The sequence below is a fragment of the Triturus cristatus genome, chromosome 10, assembly GCF_964204655.1.
Source record: "Triturus cristatus chromosome 10, aTriCri1.1, whole genome shotgun sequence".
Classification (NCBI taxonomy): Eukaryota; Metazoa; Chordata; class Amphibia; order Caudata; family Salamandridae; genus Triturus; species Triturus cristatus.
The window spans coordinates 4142088-4165478 of record NC_140593.1 but is presented as its reverse complement, the minus strand read 5'-3'; the positions used below and the strand labels follow the sequence as shown (position 1 = coordinate 4165478).

The window sequence follows — 23391 nt, the reverse complement described above, 5'->3', positions numbered from 1 at the left end:
CTGCAATCGCACCCTCGAGTAGTATTCCATAAAGGGAGGGGTATCATCTGCTAACTCGTGACATTGATTGGGAAATTCTTGACTACCCTGCAACACTTCCCCGATACACACCATTAGGTTGGAATTAACTTACTTACAGTTCCTCTACCTGTCACGCCTCTCCTATGACATCATAACACCATATGTGTGATTCGAACCGGAGATTGATGCTCTGCAGCGCCCTGCTTTTCATCATTATACTTGGTTTCCAGGCGTTTAACTACTTTTCAACATGGCGCCCAATGTCGTCTCCGTTGATGAGACCACCATCGCTAAACTTCTTGTCAAAAAAAACCCCCTACTTATTTAACTTCTTACTTAGCCTGCCGGCAGTAAACCCAGATGATTTGAGGCCACATCAACTTGCCATACCTCTTTCATCACCAGTATATGTGATAAATTACCATATCTATTTATATCCACGAGTATTACTTTCCAATAAATGTTTGATTTGGAGAAAGTACATATCCATACACTCATAAGCCCATGTTTACGTCTGTTTCTATAGGACCCTTTGACGTTATTACGCCACACACACTATCCACATCTCAGTGGCATACCCCTCTCCAAGATGGCACCTTTGTTTACCCTTGATATTAGATCCTACGTCTATTTCATCAGCCGGTGCCCGTTAACCAATCAGCATCAATCTAGCGTGACGAGTTATTCCTTTTAACCGAGTAGCGGGAAACAGACTCTACTTCCCGGTTTCGGCGGAGCAGGGTAGGTCTCTACACCACCCTTGGGCGATTCAACTGTGAGTAGCATCTTATTTTCCCATCTGTGACGCTGAGACTCCTCGGGTCTCTGTGATCGGCGCCCCTCGGCTGCTGTGACGGCCCGTTCCCGGTCTCCTCGCTGTCTCCCTCGAGACGCCTGGGACTGTTTGACGGATCGTCCCGCGGCCGTGGTTACTCCCTTCACGGGCCCCCACGGGGTGTTTACTAGCTTCTCTGTCCTGGATGACAGAGCGAACTGGCAGAATGCATCGCATCTGAGCATCAGCCTCTCGCCTATCACGGGACCCGGGGGGTTAGCTTGACACCTTCCTTTTCCTTGATCGTCAGGAACAAGGAGCATGCATCTCCCCTAGCATGAGCCCCTTGCCTCTTCACCCTTTACCCTTATCTCTAGTAGGCAAGTGCGCATCCCCAAGAAGCTCGCCAAGTACCGACTGGAGCGGCACTTTCGAATACTTTAGGTGAGCATCTTTGCACTTAAGGTTAGATTCTGAGTGGTTTTAATGAATTGTATATATTGTTATTCCAGATTTGCTCACCTGGCACGTTTCTGCACCATGCATCCACCTATGCATGACCACCAATATGTAAATTATATTGTTCATTCCACTAATGCATACGAGGAGACCTTGGCTCCTGTTTCTTCTTTTATTTTGACTAAGTGTGCGTCTTAATGTACGCTGGTGCTTGTTTTGTTCCCTTTTTCCTTTTCTATAGGCCGGTCCAGATAGTAAGAGTCTAGTTATTCCGACACTTACTTAGGGTAGTCCTTATCACTGTTTATAATTAGTACCACACCCTCACATAGTTGTAGATAGTTTTAATCACTGGTCCTGATGAATTGCCGTTGGATCCTCCTGACCTAGAAGGCATGAAACATGTCGACCACCAGAGTAGAGTAGAGTAGTCCCTGACCCATCTAGTCAAGACTACCACCTCTCTTTTCATTTTAACAGGGTGGTTTACTGACCAAATAAAATCATTTATCCAGACTAACCGACCCTTTTTAACCACACCCACCTAACGTCTACACCTCCCTGGCCCTCACCTGCACTCACCCTCGGCAAGGAACAAAAGATCTCCGCCAAAGAGCCCCATCTCTGGGTGCCCGTCGGGAATTGCAGCGCCGACCCGACGAGGAGCAAAACCCAGATGATGAAGCATGACACCTAGCTTGCTGGGTGTGTGAGGGTTTTAGTTCCACCAATGTGGGTTCCCCCACCCCACACAGTCCTATACCCTTTGGGCTTATTGAACACCACTCCCCACTTAGTCTAATTCTGAGGAGATTACCCTTCACTCTCTCCTCTATGAACAGAGGAACTGTATACCCTTTTCGTTTGACCTATATAACAACCATACCACTCCTCCTGCAGACCTAACTCTTGGTTATGGTGCCCAGCTCAGTGTTCTGCAGGCCAATCGGCTCAGAGGTAAACCACGGGTTGCAATCCGCTCGCGAGCGGCGCACCCGCCACCACTTGGACAATCACGCCGGTAACCTTGTGCCGTGATTTAGGCCCTAGTGATGCGCTATGTGGCGACCACTTATTCTTTTGCCGCTATGTCAGAGCGTCCCCGAATTCAATGCGATTGGGGCGCTGAGCTGCACCCATATCTAACCCATCTAGTGGCTCAATCCAGACTTCCTTTAGCCTTAGATAATAACTACCATGTTGGCGGGGCCAGTTGCGGGCTTAAGCATACCTCTTTTAGACTGTCGGCAGCGACCCGTGTTTAACTGTTACTAACATGGCAATGACAGTTCTACGTTAGGACTATCCCCACACTGGTCCGCCCTGCCCAAGGACTGATGCACCTGGGAGGGCGAGGCCGTAAGCAATGGGGGTGGGTAACGTGACAACAATGACAAGCGACCCAAGCCCCCTTTCAGCAAAAGGTTGGAGACGAGCGACACGTGGTCACGTGTGGTCAGGATCGGACTGCGCGACCCTTACTGTAATGAGCGGGGGGGATTAGTAATACCCGTAATCGCGTGATGTGGACAGTGCATGTCTTGGTATCATGTGTCCGCCTTATAGGAAGCCTGCAATTACATGATGAATAGTTATATCGCGCGAACTTGACCGGAAGGCATTGGAGCACTTTAACATGAGCACCGTATTTATATTACCTCTTCAGGCAGGGGGTGTTTACGACATTCATACCATATTACCCGCTCCCCGACCGAACCGCGCGAGGCCCGCACCAGATTCTCCATTGAGGTGCGGGGGGTTTATTAATGCCAGTAATCGCGTATGTGAGAATTGCATGCACTTGTATTATTTATCTGCTTTATAGGAAGCCAGCAATACATGTTGCATAATTATATAGCGCAAGCTGAAGGTGTTGGAGCGCCTTACCTGAGCACCCTATTTACATTACCCATTCAAGCACGGGGGGCTTACAAGATTCGTATCATACTAAACGATCCCCGTGCCAGGTCCATTGCGCCTGCCGCACGCAGCCCACTGCATGCCCCCCCACCCTCAACGGCAGCGTAGCCGACGGGAGGGGGGGCGATAACCTTAACCAGGGAGCGCCACATGTGTTGCACCTCCCGCGATCAGCGGGGACCCAGGCAGCTCCCAGCCGTGCAGTGCTGGTGTTTTGGGGCCGTGAACCCACGCTAGTCTCCTACGTGCTCGAGTATATGGAGCAAAATCTTGCGAGCAATGCATGCACTGGTATCATGGATCTGCCTATATAGGCAGCCCGCAATTACATGTTGCATATTTATATAGTGCGAGATCGACCTGAAAGTATTGGAGCGCTTTACATGAGTGCCCTATTTACGTTACACATCCAGGCACTGGGCGCTTAATTCAAAATACAATATTACGTGATCGAGTGTACCAGATAACACGAGCACCGCACCCGATTATCCAGTGAGGTGCGGGGGGTATACTAATGGCCGAATGCGGACGCAACCCCGCGGGCCGGAACTGGTTACCCTAAACCAACAGCCAACTCACAGGTTACAACGCCTACCTCTTGCCCCCGCTCGCCCCAGCCGCGTGGAATACCGAAATTCCTTCAAACCTGTACTGAGTGCGAAAACCCTAAAGCGCCGGGCACTCGCACCGCCCATTCCGGAGCAGGGGGGTGTCATACTGGCCGAAATCACCGAGGATGGGGCGCACCACGAATGCAGATGGGCATAAAAGGATGGGCATGGCCCCCATGCGGACCACCCTGATTCATTTGCTTTTTATGTCAAAATGAGCGAATAAACTATAACTACTACTTCTACTAGTCCCTTTGCAGGCTGACTCGTCAACAGTCTGCATTAAATCACACAGTAGAGACTGTTGATTTCACCCACGACCCAAAAAATGTACATCTTAGCGTCCAACCCTCACATCATAAAAGTTGAATATTATGCATGTGCAGATGCAGATTTAAAGTGTATTGGGTTCCGAGTTGACAAGAAAGATTACAGCGATGTCACCTTCTATGCAGGCAATCCTTGGTCACCCCCTTTGCACAGCCCTTTCAGCGCCTTATATGTGTGATGGTACTAGTGTTTGAACACTACGCCCTCTAGCTACCAGGTTTGCATTTGACGTTTTAGTTAGGTAGGCCAGAAACCAGTGTAAACATCAGAAAAAGTGGGTGCAACATAAGTGCAGAACCTACTCTCCTACATGCGGACTGGTGCCCAGTGCCCATGAAGGCATGAATTCCTCTGGCAATCTCTTGTTAAGGATATCTAAATGACTGCACACAAACCAGTGCCGCTGATTTAAGCAAGAAACAAATCCCAATACCAAACATTTGGGTGCAAGAAATATGGCCCATAATACATAAATGCAAGAATGGTCTGGACTGAAGTGTAAAGGCCCAACACCAGCCAAAGTAATTAACGTCTGAGTGCATTTAGCATGCCCCAAGATGTAGCACAATTTAATATGGTTTGGGTGCACACAAATACCCCATCCCCAGTAACAGAAGTGTCTGGGTGTAACCGGTAAATAAAAGCAAGAATGGTTTGGGCGCAAAGCAAAAGTGCGGTTAGAGTTGCAGAATTGCTGCCCCGAACTGGAACTGTAAGAATAGATTGAGATACACTGAACATGCCCCATCTCAAGTAAAGGTAGGTAACAAGGCCAAAACATTAACCTACAGAAGGTGTAACCTCAGATCCCCGACGGTCTGAATCCAATGATATCTCAAACGTATGCTATCACGGCATAGACAATGCGTGCAGGCAGCAGTTCAGCATAGTAAAATAAATATGCGTACTTGGCTTTTTTTTTTTTTTTTTTTTTTTTATTATAATGCTGCATATTGATATAGTGCGACTCGAACCGCAGGTATTGGAAATGCCCACAACACCTGGAATTCCCAGGCGGTCTCCCATCCAAGAACTGACCAGGCCCGACCCTGCTTAGCTTCAAAGATCGGACGAGATCAGGTGCATTCAGGGTGGCATGTCGGTGCGGACCGAAGGCTCCAACGCGGAATCAGCCAGACCGCAAATGTTCTGGAATCAGCCAGACCGCAAATGTTCTGCACATTTAACAGCGCGGTCTCGACCCACTGCACTGGAGCGCCCGCCTGACAAAGGGTCGCCAGGAGGGTGGGGGAAGGCACTAAGGCGCCGACCGCTGAGTGGCCCCCTGCCGCGGTCAGTGGCATTTCCACTGTCAATTACAGGAACAGCAGAATAAGTCACCCCCCAGAAGAGTTGCAATTCTGACAATTCAGGACCCCAACGTTCAAAGGATGGATGTGGCAGCAGGTATTTGTCTTTTTTAATTTATATTGAATTAATAAACAGCTTTTGTTGTGCTCATCTCTGAATTTAAAAACAGCACCACCGTGTGGCAGATACCATGTGGCAGGTACCGGTTCTGACTGTCATAAGTGCGGGTGCCGAGTACCGAAAACCACAGTTCAAATTAAACGATGGTTTTGCAAGTTCTAGGAGACTGCATGGGTTTGAGCTTGCTGTGGGAAATGTTTATTGTAGTATCCGGTAAATCGACAGTAAAAACCCGGCCCAGCAGACCGTATAACAGGCCCACAAACAGCCCTCCCAGGCCAGCCCACTGGGCAGTGCGTGATTGCTCTGTAGGCCTGTCCAACTCTGGCTGTGGACTGGAGTAGGCATAGTTTGTGCCACCGAGATTCGCGAATTAACTAGTGTCTCGGACAAGGGAGATGCACTATGAACAGTGCCCCATTATAGGCAGAGCCACAGGGCATAGGGTGGGGTGCCTCGGATCAGACGGGTTTCAGAATAGGCTGGGCACCAGAAGAGAGCACGCCTCACAGCAGAACACGCCCCAGAATAGATGGCCGGGTCACAGCATCTCTGGAAGCAGAATATGTATTAAAATAGGGACGGAGGACAACTTGTGCCCCTGAACAGTGTTTCGGAATTGACATTTCCAGCCACAGCCCTGTCACAGGAGAGTGCATGTTAATATATAATGGCTGTTGGTGAGAGATTCCCCACTCCATGGGACAGAGGGCCCCAGAATAAACAGGCTCCCAAAGCACACTTTGTAAATTTGTTTTTATGCTTAGTGCTCTGCCCAGCAACGAGGTGCCCCTCTCTCAGGGCATATTTCGAGCTCTAACTAGTTGCAGGGCCTTATACAGTTACTTTGCAGCGGGTGGCCCCTGAAAATAGCAGGGGGGGGGACCTCGCTGCACCACCCACACGGCAGGCCCCCCGCAGACGAAGGCCCTAGCAACGGTCTGCACGAACGACAGGCGAGAAGGGGGGGGCTCGCAATGCTCACTGCCCCCCCCCCTATGCAACAGCTGGCCGGGGGCCCCAGAGTCGGGTAGATTGGATGGGAGGCTTGGGGAACGAAGCCTCCAACCACTCTTAACCGTTCCGGTGAGGGTGGTAGCAGTGTGTATTGACTCCATTCCACCCTGCTGTCCCGCACGAACAGCTACCTGGGGTGGGGGGGCAAGATCACGTGAAACCCATCGTCGCGTGATGGGATTGATGTACCTTCTACCTCTTGAAAAGAGATGCACATCCTGCCGGCGGCGTAATCTGATTCCAGGCGTGGCTTCCAATGAAGCTCTGGGGATCACGATGGTACTGGACACGACAACGGGGTAACCGACAATGACCTGGTTGCAAATATGGGGGGCAGGGGAGCCTGCCCCAAACCCCCCCCCCCCCGCCGAACCCCTTCTGGGCCTATGCCTTCCCCAGTGCCGTACACTCAGGTGCAGCTTCACGAGCAGGACCTCGCGCCGATCGGCCTATGCCCGGGGAGAAAGTGTTCCGCTGTGGCCTGGGGACACTCGGCGATAAGGAGCACCGGGGCACACCTCGGTCCTAACCACCAGCACTTACGAGCAGGACCTAGCGCCCATCACCTATGCCCGGGTGGAAAATGTGCCGCTGTGGCCGGAGGACACTATGCGATCAGGAATGCCGGGGCATACCCTGGTCCCAACCATCAGCATCTAGTGCCCTAAGCAAGGGATGGAGCCGCTCGATAAGGCTGCCCCCCCCAAACGGCCCCTGAGCGACCGGACCACTCCGGCCGAGGACCCCATTCACCACGTGGGCAGAGGTCCCCCTGAAACCGTTGAGATGCTCTACTCTGCAGCCACCTGCTGGTTGCCCCCCATGCCTGGAGGCAAAGGGAGAGGACCGCCCGTTAAAGGGAGACAATGAAATTGTTCCCCTCAGTTCTGCCCCCTGGCCCGTTAACGGGCTGCCCGTGCCGCCCGTATCTGCAAGTGAGGCCAAGGCCAAGCCCGGGGCAGAGATCCCCAGTGTGCAAGGAGCTACGGCGTACAGACAGACCCTCCCCTCAAGGTACCTCCCGGGGGCCCAGGACCCGATCGACAGTAACCACCCTGCCAGCTAGGCCGCTGGGCAACAGCAGGCCGCCGTCCTCCTCCACCCCCACCTGGATGCCGCCAAAATTTGTCCGTAATGTGGCTGGCGGTGGAGGGTTAGTGTGTCGTGTCCCACACAGCAACAATGGGTTGCACTCACCGCAAATTGTTCAAAGCGGCTCCGTAACCTGACCCGACACGAGGGACACGTCCAGACGGCGTGACGAGCAATGGCGGGGCCGAGATCACAGCGACGAGGACGACGACCGAAGGAGACTGCGACCGATCAAAAGGCGAGGTGGGCGACAAAGAGGTCGCCAGTGAGGGTGGGGGAAGGCTAAATAGCCATCCCCTCACACCTGGGCCCGGAAGTGACGCGCCTTGCGCGTCACCTCCGGCCCCCGACACGGAGGGGGGGCAACAATCAGGATCCCTGCCCCCGCCCCCCCCCGAAGGAGGGAGTGGGGAGGGGTGACCGGGGCCCCGGGGCCACTAAGGCGCCGACCGCCGAGTGGCCCCCTGCGGGGGCCGCGGTCAGCGGCAGAACACTGCAGAGACCCACAAACATGGTACCACGACTCTGCGTGTACCAACGTTATTTAAAATCTGATAATGTTAACAGAGTGAAATGTCACAAGAGAGAGAGACTGTTTTGGGTGTTTGTCTTCGGGTGGGGCCCACCCTCCCTTCACTGCATTTTTTAAAATAGTTTATAGGGAAGGATGGGGATATTGCTTGCTATTGATTTATTCTTGCTTGTCAATATTTTTTCTTTCCTTCAGGTTACGCAGAGTTGCTACTCTTCCAAAGTTGTATTTAATTTTGCTTCCCTGAGTTTGAAACTTTTCTCTGGCTGTATATTTTCTTTTCTTATTTATAGTTATTCCCATGTTTTCCCATACTTTCATTTTTCACTTAAAAGGAAGGGGATAATGTTATATCCTCGTAATGTTTCGGCATGTTACCCTGCATAGCTTTCTCCTTGCTGCTCAGCCAGAGTGACAGATGGTATCGGAATGTTGGTGTGGCTGTGATGTGTGGGATGCCTGGGGACCTGTGAGGATGAGTGGGGACAGTTGGAGATGGGCTGAGCACCAGGGAGGCTGCTTCTGGTGAGGCTGGGGTGAAGGCTGGCAACTGGAATATGGACTGATGTACATATTTACAAGGAACCTATAAAGAAGTCTACAAAACTGTACCTGGCTACCTGTGCAACCTGTCATAGGATACAACAGTTTTCACCAGGGCCGCAGGATGCAGGGGTCGCTCCTTCAGCGGCTCTTCCCAGTCAGGCCTCAACAGAGGCTACGCCAAGCACAATAATGGCTGGAATGATGGCAGACAAGGCACCTTCTATCCAAACCAGGGATCCGGAAGAGGCAGAGCCAACCGAGCCAGAGGGGGGGGCTAATGCCCCTGGACGATCTAATGGTAAGGAATGTCCTTTCTTTCCCTCATGATCCAGGGGAGAGACTACAATTGTTTTCGCACAGGTGAGAGGAGACCATGTCGGACCCGTGGGTCCTAGAGACAGTAAAGGACTTCCACATAAAGTTCTACAAAACTCAGACTGCCCCCTTTGTTTTTTTCAGAAACAGATATGGCACTGATCGACCTAGAGATACAGCAACTACTCTCCAAGGGAGCCATTTGGAGGTCGGTACTGCAGCCTCAGGGTTTCCTCAGCAACCTTTTTCTGGAAAAAAATAAGGAAAAAGGTTACTGCCCGGTAATAAACCAAGGTGGTTTCAACGAGTGCCTGGTGTATCGCCACTTCAAAATGGAGGGCATACACCTCTTAAGAGACCTATTACTACAAAACGACTGGATGGTGCATCTAGATCTCAAGGACGCCTTTCAGATGGTTCCCATATTGACTCCTCACCGCCAGTTCCTGTAGTTTGCTTGGAGGGACTGGGTGTTCGAGTTTCAGTCTCTTACATTCTGCCTATCCTCAGCACTGTGGTGCTCCACGAAGCTCCTCAAACCAGTGATGGAGGTCCTCAGAATGAAGGGCATACGAGTGATCATATATCTTGACGGTATCCTCCTGATGGCTGGTGATCCACCTGAACATGACCATTTCACTCCTGCAGAAGGTGGGGTTTGTGATCAACGCTCAGAATCAGAGTTGACTCCGTCTCAGAGCACGGTATTCCTGGGGTTTTTCATAGACTCCACTTCAGCCACTCTCAGCCTTCTGGAGGGGAAGATAGCAAAGATCGAGAAAGAACTGAACAAGGTAATGCGGAGGGACAGAATCCCCCTCAGGCAACCGACTCAGATAGTTGGACTATTGTCTTCTTCAATCCAAGCCATATTCCCGGCCCGCTCCACTGCAGAGCATTACAGAAATTGAAAGCAGCGCATGTTCGGAGGGTCTCACATATTCGGAACTGATTTCACTGATGGAATTGCACTGGTGGAGGGACCACATGGAGGCTTGGAACTGGAGGGCGATCTTTATTTCCCTCCCAGACCTGGTGATAGAGTCGGATGCCAGCTGTCAAGGCTTGGAAGCAAGATCCAGAGCTGTCTCCACAGAAGGACAATGGATGCAGGACGAACTGAGCTTGTCCATCAACTGTCTGGAACACCTGTCGGGTTCCTTTACAATTTGCTCTCTGATGAAGGACAGAGTCTCCTGCTGTGTGCTATTGAGGATGGACAACACATCATCGGTCCAGTGCATCAATCAACTGGGAGGTACCATATCGACAGTGCTTGCGGAGATAGCCAAAGACTTCGCGGTGGAGTATCTCCCAGGGTCCCTGAATTCATTGTCTGGCTGGAATTCCAGGCATTTCACAGACTCCAGTGACTGTCAATTGGATCCAGAGATATTCCAGGCATTATTGGTATGTGGGGCTCTGCTCCATAGATCTGTTTGCCTACGGACTGAGCACTCAGCTCCCACGATATGTTAGCCGGGGACCGGATCCGGGAGCCTTAGCGGTGGATGCTTTCCTGCCGGATTGGACAATGGGTCAAGCTTTTGCGTTCCTGCCTTTTCTTCTGATCCCCAAAGTGGCAGCTCAAGTCCGACATCAGAAGGTGTCTTTAATTTTGGTGACACCAATCTGGAAATCCCAGACTTGGTTCTTCTGCCTGCTGGAACTTTCATGGATGAACCTGCTACCACTTCCGAATTTCCCGGAATTCTTTAAAGCCCCAACGACCATCTACTTACTATGGTATTGCAGGGCCACTTGCAGCTAATGGTGTTTTGGATTTCAGGTGACGCTGGCAAGGCAGCAGACTTTTAAATGAGGCTGAGGAACCCTTCCAGCAAGCATGGGCCCCAGAGACCACCAAGCACTACAGATTGGCTTGGAGACAATAGGTTCGTTGGTGAATGGAGAGACACCTGGATCCTGCGGGTTAGCAAATTACAGACATCTTGAGTTTTCTTGATGATTCGGCGGCCTTGAGCCTAGCTTATTGCACAGTAATTTATTTCGGCTCAGCGATTTCAGCGGGGCACATGCCCATTATCAACACACCGGTGGAGGAGCCCCCATGGGTGTGTAAATTACTAAAGGGTATCAGGATGTCTCGACCTCCAGAGCCTAGGTACTTGGGCTTGTGGGACGTGACCCAGGTACTGCGCCTGTTGGTAGGTTGGCTAAACAATCAGTATTTGTCTAGGAAAGACATTTCCATGAAGCTATCAATGCTACTCCGTCTCATCTCATATAACAGAGATTTTGATGTCAGAGCCCTGAACATCACAGCACACGTCATTACCCCAGAGTGGGAGGACCAAGACTAATACTAGGTCGGTAACCTGCCCCCTCATTTGAGCTTACTCCTAAACTCTGAGTAGTAATATGCCTAAAAACCTACAAGGAGATAAGTGCAGAGCTGAGACCTTTGGGGGAAAAATAACTTCTAATTGCTCTCAGGAAACCATTCAAGGCTGTCTCTTCACCCTCTATAGCCAGGTGGGTAAGATGGGTTAGGGCTGAGGTCGGTATAGATATTCATCGCTTTGAAGCTCACTCAACTAGGGGGGCGATGGCTTCCAAAGCAGTCCAGGTGGGCGATAGATCAGAAGACATTATGGATGCGGCAGATTGGTCCACAGAATCCACCTTTAAAAGGTTTTACGTTAAACCTATTTATGAGGCGGCCTTCTCTGGTGGTAAGTAAGCTTTGAACATGCATAATCCTCACCTCCAGTACTGACATAGAATGATAAATTTCCTAGCTTTATTGAAGGACACTTTTAAAACTATTAAGGACGCTGAGGCGAGGATTATCCATCTGGATCATGTTAGGAATATCCTACTCTCCCACTGGACTGGATTACAGGAGGTATATGTATGTTTTCTTTGCTGATGATACTTGGTGGGATATCGCCATCTATGGATTACAGGAAGTATCTGGGTGAGGAGGTTTTACCTCTGTTGTCGTCATGGTATGGTTTTTCGTTATGCACTGGTATGCATTCAGATGGTACGAATTGCAATAATCGCAGGCTCTAGTCAGCAATGTCTTGATTCGATAGCTCTTTAGTTTTGCATCCATGAATATGTTCTGGTATCGGTAAAACTTGTTTTGCTGTATAAATAAACTTAATGGGTTTGTTTATTCATAGGATATGATTCCAAAACGGAGTGAAGCGGCATGATTTAACTTTCTGCAGCAAAGAAGAGGAAGGATTTCAGACAACGGAGATATATATGCAATAGACGGGCTGTACTGCTATTGGTTAATGGTTACTATCGACACGTCCCAAGGACTTGGAGTAGAAGTTTTATAGTTTTTTTTGTTTACATTTGAAAGTGCTATGGTAATTAAAAGGAAAGTAAGCATAATCCTCGCCTCCGCGTCCTTAATAGAATAAAAAATGTCTTTCCCTAAAGCTAGGAAATTTTTAATTACAACGCAAGACAAGTTCAGACTCACGTCATGCAACAGTTACATGCAAGCTGGTCAGTCCATCTTCTGGACGTTCTCCCAGACTGGAAGAATCTCCACTACTTGAAAACCTACAGCTACAACCACAAACCAGAGTCCTTCGCTCACATCTTACATATGTGTCCGGCTCTACTGACTGAACGCCAGAAATGTCATCCTTCAGTGCATCGAGAACAGGTGTGCCAGGTCAGCAGTGCCAAGCACCTCTTTTGCTTTTACAGTGTCTAGTTCAAGAAAAAACAGGGGAACCCTACTTACTAAGGAACCAGGGTAATATTTATGGTTCCTGTGGAATAATATACTATGAGGTTATGATACAGAAGCACAATCGCGATATAGAGGGTTAGATAATGGCAGAGCGCGAAGGAACCACTAACACACCGATTACAGAGCAGTATATTTTATGGATTTTTAAACAATAAAGTTAGGAGTAAACATTATACATCAGCTATATACAGTGATGTGTGCTGGGGGATGGTTCGCTTCTTCTGTATGTCGACCGCTTTTCAACCCTCAAAACAATGTGGGGTCTCTTCAGGACTATTGATGAAGGGACATCTGAATATATGGCTGCGCAGCCTTGTGAAAATGATGTGCCACACGCGAAGAAAAGAGGAACAAGGTTTACTCACATGAGGACCCATCCGGGTACTCAATGTGAGGACGGGCTGTCAATCCAATGGGGTATGTAGGTGGGCCAGAGGGGCTCAATTAATTATACGCCACAGCCGTAGCGTTGTAGAATCTCTTTGTGGATTAACAGTGACAATGCACTGAGAGTATTTCTCAGTAGAAGAATGGAAAAGCGCGACAGCGCTCCGCATGTAGATTCAGGAAAAGCCGCGTCAGTCAGCTTGGTTGGGTACAATGACCTACAGTGTCTAGGGCACATATATTTAACTCAGAGTTTCTCAGCTAATGCATGAGCTGCAGACAGCATATTTCATAAAGAAAGTGAGCACCAGCAGCCACTGCTTCTGTGTTGTTTTCGGCTCATGCACTAAGCCAGAGAAATTCTGAGTTAATTATATGTGCCTTAGACAGTTGGAACACAAAAATGGTGCTCTTCTCTGCACTGAGCAGCACAGCTGTTCATGACAAGGCCCCTATAGCTGTCACCGAGACATTACATCTGCCTCAAAGGGGAACATCCATAGGTGATGGCAAGGTCATGCAGGTAGTATTAAGACATCTCAAATATACAGGTTAGGAGAGAAGTGACTTCTTTAAAGGTTCACTGATGCAACATCGACTCTGATAACATCGAACTACAAACTTATCGAGTCAACAATATCGTAAACAAAAATATCAACGCACAATACACAAAATAGAAATGGCACTAACATCGATAAAGAAATATTGTCTAAAAAAATCTTGATTGCAAAAATATTGATAAAAAACATAGTATGTATGTATGTATGTATGGCGTGTTTGTATAGCGCAAAACTATCACCCGAAGGGTATCCTGGCGCTTCAGACAATTATACCAACACCACACAGAGCAGTCGAAAGAAATTAATCAAACCTAGGAAAGAGAAATGTTTTTAGTTCCTTCCTAAAGGAGGAGAAGTCCCTGGAACTTCTCAGCGACAGGGGAAGAGTATTCCAATGTTTAGCTACCACAAATCCAAAAGCTCTCCCACCCATCCGAGCTCTCATTACCTTTGGAATTACCACCAGATGTGCTGATAAAGACCGAAGGGAGCGCGTGGGCACATACCACTGGAACAAATCCTGCAACGGAGCAGGTCCTTGCCCATGAAGTCCTTTAAACACTAAACAAAGTGGTTTGAAGATGACTCGTTGCGGGACAGGTAGCCAATGAAGATCGACTAGTGCCGTAGAAGAAGAAGCGGAACGGCGCCGGGACAAAGCCAACTTAGCCGCCATATTCTGCACACGTTGCAGCTTAGCCACCAGATTAATTGGGGCTCCCAGCAGTAGTGCGTTGCAGTAATCCAGCCTGCTCAATATAGTGCCACGCACTACTTCTGGCCGAACGTGGGCCGGCAGTAGCGGAAGAATCTTCCACAGCATACGTAGCAGCATCATACAAGTGGCCACAGTTTTATTTACAAAAAGGTCCAGTTGAAGATTGGGCCCAAGCACTACGCCCAGATTTCTGGCGGAGACCGCTGCTGAAGGAGCATCCGGAAAAGAGGTAGGCCAAAAATCAAAAGGCAGGGGCCGAGGGACCCGATCCAGCGAGCAGTGTAATACCTCTGTTTTGGAGCCATTGAACTGCAGAGAGTTCTGCCTCAACCATTCTGCAGTTCACGCCATACACTGGTGAAAAGTCACCAGAGGCACCGCATCCTTGCCCTCGATGGAAAAGATGAGCTGTGTATCATCGGCATAGTTAATAACCGAGATGCCGAAGGATTTAATCAGACTCACTAGAGGGCGAAGATAGAGATTGAACAAAATAGGGCTGATGGCAGACCCTTGCGGAACACCCTGCTTAACTGCTTTAATCTCCGACTGGAAGGGTGGCAAGGCCACTACCTGCTGCCTATCACCCAAGTAGGAGATCAGCCAGTCACGAGCCAAGCCCTTCACCCCTACATCCTCGAGTCTTCTGATCAGGATGTCGTGGTTGACCGTATCGAAGGCGGCCGACATATCGAGCAGCACTAAAAAGGCTGCTCGGCCAGTGTCGGCTCGCGAACGAAGATCGTCCAAAACGGTCACCAGGGCAGACTCCGTGCCGTGTGCGGGTCTGAAGCCGAATTGAGACGTGTCCAGGCAGAAGTTGGTCTCCATAAAACTGGACAGATGTCTAGTAACCAGTTTCTCCAGAATCTTAATGGGAAAAGGGAGCAGCGATATAGGTCTATAGTTCGCTGGGCAGGTAGGGTCCAATGTTTCCTTCTTCAATAAAGGTGAGACCACTGCCAATTTCCAACACTCCGGGACACGTGCCAAAGAAAGAGACTGGCAACAGATAGCATGCAACGGAGGAAAAAGCTCCGCCTGGAATACTTTCCAGTATTTATGTGGCAATGGGTCCAACGGGGAACCAGAGGATACACTATTAGACAACAGGCAGAATTCCTCAAAGGATGGAAGAGGAAAGCTATCCAACTGTGCCCGTTTACCAACTACCCTTTTCATCTCTATAGCGGTCACTGATATGGGGCCCTGTGCAGGCTGAATAACAGATGTAGTCGTTAAAGCAAGCTTGCTTAGGATCAGAGCGATCTTATCTTCAAAGGCCTGCGCCAGAGAGGTACACAGAGCTTGGGAGGCAGGGATATCGTTGGCAGCGGAGGCAGGTCGAGAGAGGTCCCCAACAATCTTAAACAAGGCCTGCGTTTTATTCGATGCATTTAAGAGCGACTCCTCCAGGAATCGCGCTTTTGCAGCTTTAATCAGTTTTTTATAGGACAACAAGGCCTGTTTAAAGAGAGCTTTCTCAGAGTCAAGATAGTTTTTTATCCAAGCTCGCTCCGCACGTCTACAGCAAAGCTTCAATTGTGATAGCTCAGCGGAAAACCAAGGCATAGCGATCTTGGATCTATCTCTGATTTTGCGCAGAGGGGCCAGCACCTCTAAGGAATTAACGATTTTCCGGCTGAGGCACTCATAGCTTGCATCCACACTATCTCCTAAGGAGATTTCACCACCCAGCAAGGATGGCAGGCAAGGTTGTTTAAGCAGTTTTGACCACTACCTACCCATCTTAGTCCTAGTGCCGGTTCTTCCGCTCCCAGTTGTTGCCATAGGGAGTGCAACAGAGAAAAGGACCAAGGCATGGTCCGACCAGCACTGAGGGAGGATGTCTCGAACTACTACCTGTCCAGTGTCTGCAAAGATCAGGTCGAGAGTATGGCCCTTAGTGTGGGTCTGTGAGTGTACCAACTGCTGCAAGTGAATATCACTACAGGCCTGAACCAGCTCCGAGAGGGCAGACCTTGTAGGGCCATCAGGACAAAGATTAAAATCTCCCAGAATCAGAGTCCTAGCATGGGTGTTAGAGAGCTCGAAGATAGTATCAATTAGCTCAGGTACTGCTGACAGCCTACTGGCAGGGGGCCGATAACATAACAGCCCAGAGTAGAGAGTACCTCCGTACCCTTTGATGGAAAAGGCCAGGGTCTCACAGCCCAAAATACTCTTAGTGTCAAGCATTGAGACATCAAGCGATTCCCTAAATATAAGGCCCACACCACCTCCTCTAGCTCCCTCCCGCGGGTTGTGTCTGATCTTATAGCCAGGAGGACAGGCTAACCCTAACTCCACCGTGCAGTCCGCTCTGGTCCACGTTTCTGTCATAAACAGAATGTCTAACTTACCAGACTCTATGAGTAATACAATTTCCATATGGTGTTTACTCAGTGATCTAACGTTCAGCAGACCGCACAACAAGGGCTGTACACACCGCTCGGTAGCAAGAGGCTGATGGCACGAGCTCGAACCTAGATTGAGTTTTAGCAGCATGTCTCTAGTATATGTTAACCGAGCATCGGACAATGGAACAGGGTCCCCGGCTCCCGGCGCGACCTGTGCGCGAACGGGCGCAAACGGGCTTACCTCTGGCGCACCGCCGGCGCGCCGCCGTCGCGCTCGCTGCGCGCTGGTACACACATCCCTTATATACTGTGGCGATAATCCGCGCGAGAGTCCTGCGAGGACACACCTCAAGCCCCACCAAAGATGGCACCCGAAGGCAGTCTGATCCAATTGGCCTCACCTAAGATGGCGGCCGGAACGCCGCGATCGCGTCCCAAGTAGTCCCCCCGAATCAAACTAGATCCCGCAAAGTGCAGGTGAGTTGTCAAGTTTTAAATGCAAGTATGACCTAGCTATTCCCTGCAATAATAAGCCTCAGAAAGTACAGAGCGCCAAAGATAGCAGCGCGAGTTGCAATATTTAAAATTTACATAAAAACAAAAGCAACAGCATCAACTACGCATTAGCGCTGAGGTATAAAGTCTACCTGAAGGCACAAGAAGGCGCCTTAAATACACTACTCAGTGCGCGGGAGTCCTGCGAGGACACACCTCTAGCCCCACCAAAGATGGCACCCGAAGGCAGTCTGATCCAATTGGCCTCACCTAAGATGGCGGCCGGAACGCCGCGATCGCGTCCCAAGTAGTCCCCCCGAATCAAACTAGATCCCGCAAAGTGCAGGTGAGTTGTCAAGTTTTAAATGCAAGTATGACCTAGCTATTCCCTGCAATAATAAGCCTCAGAAAGTACAGAGCGCCAAAGATAGCAGCGCGAGTTGCAATATTTAAAATTTACATAAAAACAAAAGCAACAGCATCAACTACGCGTTAGCGCTGAGGTATAAAGTCTACCTGAAGGCACAAGAAGGCGCCTTAAATACACTACTCAGTGCGCGGGAGTCCTGCGAGGACACACCTCTAGCCCCACCAAAGATGGCACCCGAAGGCAGTCTGATCCAATTGGCCTCACCTAAGATGGTGGCCGGAACGCCGCGATCGCGTCCCAAGTAGTCCCCCCGAATCAAACTAGATCCCGCAAAGTGCAGGTGAGTTGTCAAGTTTTAAATGCAAGTATGACCTAGCTATTCCCTGCAATAATAAGCCTCAGAAAGTACAGAGCGCCAAAGATAGCAGCGCGAGTTGCAATATTTAAAATTTACATAAAAACAAAAGCAACAGCATCAACTACGCGTTAGCGCTGAGGTATAAAGTCTACCTGAAGGCACAAGAAGGCGCCTTAAATACACTACTCAGTGCGCGGGAGTCCTGTGAGGACACACCTCTAGCCCCACCAAAGATGGCACCCGAAGGCAGTCTGATCCAATTGGCCTCACCTAAGATGGCGGCCGGAACGCCGCGATCGCGTCCCAAGTAGTCCCCCCGAATCAAACTAGATCCCGCAAAGTGCAGGTGAGTTGTCAAGTTTTAAATGCAAGTATGACCTAGCTATTCCCTGCAATAATAAGCCTCAGAAAGTACAGAGCGCCAAAGATAACAGCGCGAGTTGCAATATTTAAAATTTACATAAAAACAAAAGCAACAGCATCAACTACGCGTTAGCGCTGAGGTATAAAGTACATAGTACACAAAAATATTGATAAAATTAAAGTAAAATGAAACACAACAAAAATACCGATATAAACAATATCGACAACACAAACATTGATAAAAAACATATAAACTATATCGAAAATAACATTTAAACATAAAATGACACTATTTACAATAACATAATAAAATAACATATACCAAATTTTTTAGAAACAATGAAAATAATTACAATTTAATCACATTAATTACAGGAAATAAATTAAAAATATAAAAACAAATAAATAAACAAAAAAAACATTAAAATTATATCACAAATAATGAAAATAAAAAACATAAATATATATAATATAAAAAATATATAACGCATTTATTTACATATAAAATTAAGTAACAATAAACAAAATAGAAACAAGCAATACAACAAGATACATTTTCCTTTTTTTTAATATAAAAGAAACCACGTCGACATACAAACATTAACAATAAACACAACAAAAAAGAATTAAACAACACATAACTACCTCTACATAACACTCTACTCATATCCAACACTACATCAAACACATAAAACACTAAACTACCAAAACAACACCTAACTACACCAAAAATGAACAAATAATATTCTAACAAACCTAATTACACTACTAGTACCTCGCCCCTACCCTAAAACTACCTTAAAAGTAAATTAAATCAAACTTACCTTAAGCGATAAAACGCAGCTCCCAAACACAAGGTTCAATCTTTGAAAATGACCTAAAAACAAAACAAATAGATAGAAAAATGGTCGGGTGATAAAAATGAAAAAAAAACTTACTTCCCATAGGAAAAAATTGAGAAATATTTATGAAATGCAAAAAAAAACATATTTTTCATTTATTGTCAAAAAAATTACAAATGTTGCAAATATATTAGAAATGTTTTAAAAATATATATTAAATATTATATTATCAAAAAACAAAAAATACATTTTATATATAATAAAATGTGTTTATTCCATGTACTGTAAATGTACCAAAAATGTATAAATGAAAAATATATGTGAAAAAATATATTTGTTATACAATTTGTAAATTATTTAATATATTAAATATTATTTAAATAAACATATTTACAATTTAATAAATAATAAAATATGCCAAAATATTCTAAAATACACATTATATAATGATGTTAACAAATTAAAATATATAAAATGTATTTAAAATTTGTTTGCAAAATGAATACAAATATTTATTGCAAACAAAGTCAAACTGTTTATAATAAACTAAAGATATATTTACTTTACTATTACAATTCTATAGTTAAAAAAATGTACCATTTTTTTAAATGCATAAAAAAGTATGTAAAAAATATTGTTAATTTTCCAAGTCCACAAAAAAAGTATGTTAAAAATATATTATACTTAATAATGAATTTTGAACAACATCAAAATGCCTGAATCATGTTTCTAATATTGTGAAAAAAATTATAACAAAACCAAAAAATAACAAAATAAAGTGTAAAACCAAAACAAATGTATTAACCAATAACAATATTCATAATAATAACTGACATACATCTCCTTTCCTATTTACATCTCCAGAAAACTATAAAAATAAATTAACTAATTAACAATAAACATGTTCTATTCCTAACTCCCAAACCAACTTAACTCAGTAAAAATGCTGAATAATAAACCATAATAAAATACTATTCCATCTGCAAAACCAACTAAACTCATGGAAAGTGCTGGATAATAAAACAAATCAAATTACTATTCTATCTACAAACCCATCTAAACTCAAGGAAAATGATGGGTAATAAACATAATTAAAGAACTATTCCAAATTAAAAACCAACAACACCCTGGGAAAATGCTGGATAATGAACCATAAAAAAAATGTATTCAAACTCCAAATGAAAAAAAACACAGGGATTGTGCTGTATAATAAAACATAATAAATTACTATTCCAATCAAAAACCAACTAAACTCAGAGAAACTGCTGGATAATAAACCTAATTAAATTAAAATTCCAACTCCAAAACTAACTAAACTCAGGGAAAGTGCTGGATAATAAACAATAATAAATTACTATTCCAACTGCAAATCTATAATTTTTTTTAAAACATTTGTTACCAACACAATTTTTATGATAAAATTATAAATTACAAAACTAATCATATTTCTCTTTAAATGTAAGTTTTTTTTAAATACATTTTAAAATATATTAAAAAAACAAACATAAATTTAACCTCAAAATCATGGCATTTTTTAAACATTTAAAATTTTTTTTTTTAAAAACTGATTCAAAACTTCTAAAAGTAGGTTAATAAAAGTATATTTTTAAACAACATTAAAAAATTACTCCCTATCCTTATTCTCTACAAATACAACATAACACTACTAAATTTTCTCCAAAAATTCTAAAACATTTAACACTTATAACAATATTTTTAAACTATTCCCCAACCTAATCCTCCATGAACCCAACATCCCACTTCTAATATTGTTTTAAATGTTTAAAAAATGTTACATTTTTACAATTTAGTTTTTTAATTCCCTACCCTTATCCCCTATTAATCCAACATCCCACTACTAAATGTTATCCAAAATGATTTTAATTTTTTTTTTAAATTAAAAAAGATTTTGTTACTCCCCACCATTATCCCCTATAAGCCCAACATCCCACTCCTAAAACTTTATAATTTTTTTTTTAAAAAATCAATATTAATACAATTCTTTTTAATTACTCCCCACCCTTATCCCCTATACACCCAACATGCCGATTCCGATCTGGGTCAGAAAGCACTCCGACCGAGCCGGATCCGGAGTGTTTTCGACCGAGCCGGAGTCCTGCAGTCCGACCGAGCGAGTACGATGCGGCCGTATGCTTTTGGACTCGGTTCGTTCGGACTTCCATAGAAGTCAACGGGAGCCGGCGGTACGACGCGTACATGGACTCCCATTGACTAAATGGGTATGTCGCGGACAAGTGCGCCCCCTACAGTGAGTACGCGTAGGTATCATCCGCACCGTACATGCCTGTGTTGGGGGGACCCTTGGGTCTCCCCCTGTGTCCAAGTCGTAGGGCTGCAGGTGACAGGGGGTCCGACGCGGACCCCCAAAGGCAACCTCCCAGACGATATGCGAGCCGGACACTCCGGCTTGCACAGGCTGTCCGACGCTTGCATCGTACTGACTCGGTCGTGAATCGCATCCATTGCACACCACGGTTAGCTTACGACCGAGACGTATGGAGCGGTTCAGACCCGGAAACGACTCGGTCAGTGAATTTCATGTAGCTCGCATCGTACTTGCTCGCTCGTACAGATGTACGAGTCGGGCGGAAACCACGCGTACGGTCATAGTTTTTCCGGCCGGATCGCGTTCGGTGCCCTTCCGACCCGGATTGGAATCGGCCCCTAAGGGTCCTATTCCGATCCCGTCCGGAAAGCCCTCCATACAGCTTGGATCAGGAGGGCTTTCTGGACAAAACGTGCTCCTAGCATTCGAGCGAGCAAGTACCATGAGTCCTTAAGCATACAGACTCGATTCACCCTGACTTCCATTGAAGTCTATGGGGGCCTGCATACAGACATGTACACAGGCTCCCATTGCAGAAAATGGGTGGGTGGGGAAAAGTGTACACCCTGTGGTGGGCACCACATGGTGCCAGCCTCACTCTGCATGCTTGGACGGGGGGACCCATGGGTAGCACGGGTGAAGGGGGGCCTGTAAAGGCCTCCCGAATTACTTTCCAGGAGCTTTTTGGAGTCGGAGGCTCCGACTTGATCCGGCTGCTCGACGCGTGCATCGTACTTGGTCGCTCGGAAATCAGACCCATTGCGCTGCACGAGTCGACCATGTTGTAGTCATCCGGAGGGCTTCGCTGACAGGTACGAGTCACTTGGAGTGCGAGGCGATATTCACATCATACTTGCTCACACGTACTGCAGTAAGAGTTGTTCAGAAACTGGGGCTACGAATCGGACTTGCTCGCTACGGATCCCGTTCGGAGCCCTTCCAAGCGAGATCGGAATCGGGCCTAGAATGTTTAAAAAAAGTCAAAAATATTTTAAAATTTAAAAATTCTGTGTTTTTAAATTAGTCACCAACCTTATCCCCTATAAATCCAACATACCACTCCTTTAAAACTTTAAAAATTATTTTACATTTTAAAACATTTAATCCAAAATTTTTAAATTACTCCCCACTCATATCCCCTATAAACCAAACATTCTGCTACTAAAACGTCATAAAAAAATAAATGCAAACATTTTAATGACATTTTATTATATAAAATATGTAACAACTAATACTAAATTAATGATAAAAAATACCAACATTAAAAAACAGCAAAAAAAATCGATATTATTAAAACTATGGGGTCGATTCCGATCTGGGTCGGACAGCTCTCCGAGAGCTGTCTGTAGCCTTACCGTGCGACTGACACATACCCGTAGCCGGTCCGTCCTGTAGATGAAGTACGATGCGCATAACTGCCAGAAACACGACCGACACGTAGGCTGTGATTCAAGCTCCGTCTGAGCCGTAACTCCGAACGCTGAACCGAGTTGGCCGGAAGCAGTATCCATAGCAGTTTCCGCCCTGACAAGTACAATGCGTACTTCCTACGCGGCGGACGGGTCGCCACGTATGGCACGTCACAGCATCTGGAAAACAAGCATATCAGCTACGATTCGCGCCACAACTCAATCCACGGCTACGAGACGGACCAGCTTGCAGCGGTTGCGAGACGGAGCAACAAGCAGCTTGTACGACATGAACACATCATGAATTCCATCGCGCAGGTCATACCAGTCCTCTACATCTATGACCAGATCAGGAACCGATGCCGACGGCGCAGACGGTAAGTTAGACACC

At 46.6% G+C, this 23391-nt stretch overlaps 1 protein-coding gene and 1 pseudogene across 1 annotated transcript in view; one reads left to right on the top strand and one right to left on the bottom strand.

Annotated features, from left to right (window-relative positions):
* Window positions 1-23391, top strand: part of LOC146788702 (fatty acyl-CoA hydrolase precursor, medium chain-like) — a 652575-nt gene that overhangs the window by 300096 nt on the left and 329088 nt on the right. The window lies entirely within an intron of this gene.
* LOC146788703 (5S ribosomal RNA) lies at window positions 5106-5226 on the bottom strand (annotated as a pseudogene).